The sequence below is a fragment of the Oryzias melastigma genome, linkage group LG18, assembly GCF_002922805.2.
Source record: "Oryzias melastigma strain HK-1 linkage group LG18, ASM292280v2, whole genome shotgun sequence".
In the NCBI taxonomy this organism is placed as follows: Eukaryota; Metazoa; Chordata; class Actinopteri; order Beloniformes; family Adrianichthyidae; genus Oryzias; species Oryzias melastigma.
Window position 1 is genome coordinate 10179962 of NC_050529.1, and position 4050 is coordinate 10184011.

At 38.0% G+C, this 4050-nt stretch overlaps 1 protein-coding gene across 44 annotated transcripts in view; it reads left to right on the top strand.

The window, feature by feature from the left end:
- The window catches only part of LOC112155773 (protein tyrosine phosphatase receptor type D), a 454394-nt gene that overhangs the window by 361744 nt on the left and 88600 nt on the right, over nt 1-4050 (top strand). The window lies entirely within an intron of this gene.

Here is a 4050-nt window from a genome sequence, read left to right on the forward strand (position 1 = left end):
CCCTCGTTGTTTTTTCGGCAATAATAAATAGTGCAATCATTTTTTCTGTGAACATTGCAATTTTGGGGGATATTTAATACTAAAACCAGGTTCTCCTTTCAGTTTATTAGTGTAATTGTGAGTAATTTGACTTGACTGGGATGGAGCTTAGAGAAAAATAAACTGCTAGTGCCGCAGTGCAACATCTATGACTAGTGTGGACCAGTTTAGGTCTTTGACTCTACTATGACTCTGTCCAATCTGTTTGATTGGACTACAGTTAATACTAAAGCTACGTTCACCTTGGCGACCACTTCTATTGTAAAGTCTATGTAAATGCACCTATATGCGTGTTTTGGGCTTCCGTGCTCAAAACTCTTGCGTTCACACGTAGCGACTTAAGTTTCTACGACAATTTTCTAACTCTTCTTACAAAGCGTGCAGCCATTGAGCCCTGATTGGTCAAACTTTGACCAATCAGGAAGTGATAGTGACATTTGACACCAAGTCTTTCATATATCGGAATAGAGCTGTAAAAGAAAAAGCCAGGAGCCAGATTCGCAAGATTTTGACTACTTCAACATTTCTTTCAACGATAAGGGGTTGGCATGCACACGTAAATAGTTAAAAAGGAAAAAGAGGAAATATCGCCTTCCTCCTTGTCTATTTTGAACACCATATGCTAAAATGCGCTTTCTAGAATGCACTTTTAGCGCGTTCTAGTGTATGAAACACCTCTAGCATGCTTTAAATTGTGCTAACTCTTCAGAAACAGTTTCTAAAGAGGCAAATTTGGCTACTGGACGCTGCGATGAGCTTCCTCCTCCTCTGTAGCGATGAATGAGTGAGGTTATATAATGACCCCACGGGAGGGCAGGTGCAGGGCCTCGTCACTAACCTCTTAGCTTGTGACAGGCTTTACACTTCTCATTTGTTTGCTGGTGATGGCTTAGCAGTGGATTAACAGGTTCCCAGCCACAGTTTTAATTAATGTAGATTATGGTTACCTCTCAGAGGAGACGAGCGAACGCAGCGGAGGTGAAAGGAGCTTCTTTCAGCTTAGACCCATTCTGCCAAAAACAAAGCCCCATGCTGTATTACAAAGAAGATTGCAAAATAATAGAATTTATTTTGATTGAAACCAACCTAATTGGAGGCAAACCGACTATAATTGGATATTCGAAGTATCTCAATGTTGAGGAAAAATCTGGATTCTTAACAGCACATCTGTTTGTGCAGTGAACTGAATCACATTTACAGTCAAGGTTGTAGTTGGGGGGGCGGGCTGAGGTTTCAATCAGCTTTTATCTAACTCAGGACATAAGAGAAATCTACCAAAATGGATGTTTGTCAGCGACGGACCTAAAGTGGGTGTATGATGGCGATAGCAGCAGCCATGTCTGTGAAAACACCATTACCTCTATGTCACGCCTCAATCACTCCCTATTGTACGATGACTCCCCCCCCCAAACTCCACCTGCCCCCCCTCACCCCCAGTGATCATCTTCCATACATGCTGTGGAAGTCTATTACAGCGTAAGAAGACGCGCCGCCCCATAATGGATGGCCCCAGAGCGAAAACAGCACCAATAGCCTATCAATTACCCATCAGCCCCCTTCTTGGCCGAATTCCAGTACATGCCCCACCCAGGACGCGTCGATGAGATGACGTGAAGATGCAGATATAGCAGCGCTTTCGTGTCGTGGACAAATTGCACCACATCAGCTGTCAGTAGATGAAATGCTTTTGAGTGAAGGCTAAAGGCGGCGTGCATTTCCAGAGGAAATCTGGTGATTTCCCAGAATCATTTGCTCAGTGGGAGCCCAGCTGTTTCGCCTGTTTATCTGCGAGCCCTTCTGATTGCCGGCCACAAATCTTATGTCACCTCTTCACAAATCCCGCCGGTTAATTTACCTCCCATTCGTAAGGATGCTGCTTCACAGCAGCACCGGCGCGGGGAGTGGAAATCAGTCTGTCGCAGCAACAACCACGCCGACGCATTCTCACACACAGATTAGGTGATTCAAGTGGTCGGCGTTACCGCAGCCACCTCTAATGACCTGCTGAAGTGATTGATAAAATGCAAACAATTGCTTCACAAGGACGACAGGCGGAGCCCCGCCTTCCACTGAAACCGCCACCTATGCCTCAAGAGAAAAGATCGGTGTGTGTTTCAGTTTTTTTAAATTCAGTCTCTCAAATCAAAATGACAAACTACAGAAAATGGTTGCTCTGATTACTAACCACTTTGATATGTTTTGATTTTTCCTGGAACTTTTTAGCTCACAAACAGGAACTGATTGTCAAGCAGGGAGGGAAAAAAAAAGTCAAAATCGGCTTTTGAAAATGAAATATTGTTGAAACTCTTAGGAGAGGCATATTAAAAGAAAAAAAAAGCTATCAGCAAAAAAAGTGCTGCTACCCTTTAGATGAGGAAGTAAATAAACAGTGTTGTGTACAGTGCAGTAAAAGCCTGCTCTGGAGATAAAGCGTCCCTGTCATGTCCGCATGAAGTAAACACTGTTCCACTTTCCCGTTCTTTCACTCTTTACCACTTCTGTCCTCATTTTCTTTACACTTGAGTTGTTGTGCTGGATTATGTTTCCAATTAGGAGGAAACAGAATGGAGTCACTAACAAATCGGAGTGTTTTGAGGCACGTATCAGGTGCATATATAATTTGTGATCTTTTAGAGATTAGTGATGGGGTAAAATAAAGCAAGTACTTAAAGAAGACTTTGTTCCAACCAAATACATGTTAAAAACAATGTAATTATTCTGTCTCTTCTGAATAAATGAATTTATTTGTACTTTTAGTGTGTTTGGAATTTTTAACAGCCTAATAGGATAAACAAAACTGACTGACAACTTTAAAAAAGGAAAATAAAATAAAAGGATTAGACCAAATCATACTGCTCGAGTTAGCTAACCGTTAGCAACTGTATTATTTTAGTGTTTTCGCAGTTCTTCTTTACTACGCCTTTGAGCAAGTATTTTTACCACGTGTTCAAAAACCGAAATTTGCACCCAATACCGGTAAAAAAAGAGGTTTGGACATACTGAAAAAACACCCCTACCTCCAATGAAATAAAGATATTGGAACGTAAAACAAACATATAAACAAAAAAATGACGACACGTGTCAGGAACATTCAAAGAAAGTTTGGAAAATATTATGGGATGGCTACAGGACATACACCATGTTGTGGTAAAGTGTGAAATTTGGCAATTTTCACTAAAAACTTTGTTCGACAGAAACGCATAATTTAAATTTCCTGTCTTAAGTGACTAAATAATGCACTTTCTTATGTGTTTTTTTTATTATTATTTTTTCGTTTTATTTAGTATTTTAGTCAAAAGATTTCATGGGTTGTTTTAATGTATGAGTGTTGCCTGAATCAGTAGGAATTTTTGAATTTCACTGTACTTGTGACAATGACAATAAGGATAGAGTAACTTCCTAGTAAAAATGTCGGTTATAGAAGTTGGCAATTTTTACCAGTGTTAGCGTGATAAGCTCACAAAATTGGTGCTCCCATTTTGCTTGCAATTTTTTTACTGGAAGATTTTAACATTTTTAGCAAATAAATTCTTGGGTCAAGCTGGATTAATTAAGGTTGCCCTGAAGGGCAAATTGCATCAACAAATGAATCAACACAAAAACATTTTAAAGATTACAATGAAAACTAAAAAAGCAATACAACAATTTAAAAAGCAGCATTTCACTTTAGAGAACAAAAACTAAATACAAAAAAATGAAAAAAAAGTAAAAAAATATATATATTAAAAAAAATTCCAGAAAACAAAAATGAATGTTTCTAAAACATTTGTTTTCTGAAATGTTTTAATTTTTTAAATGTTTCATTTTGTTTTCTGAAAATAAGTTTTTGTTTCCATTTTTTAATCTTACTTTTCAATTTTTTTTTCTTTTACTGAAATTACTTCTGCTTTCTGTTTTTTTTTATTTTTCATTTTGTTTTCTAAAATAGTTTTCAATTTTTCTTTTTTGTGTTTTGTTTTTCGACATTTTGGTTTGTTTTCTAAAATTGCTTAAAAAAAATTGACTTTGTCA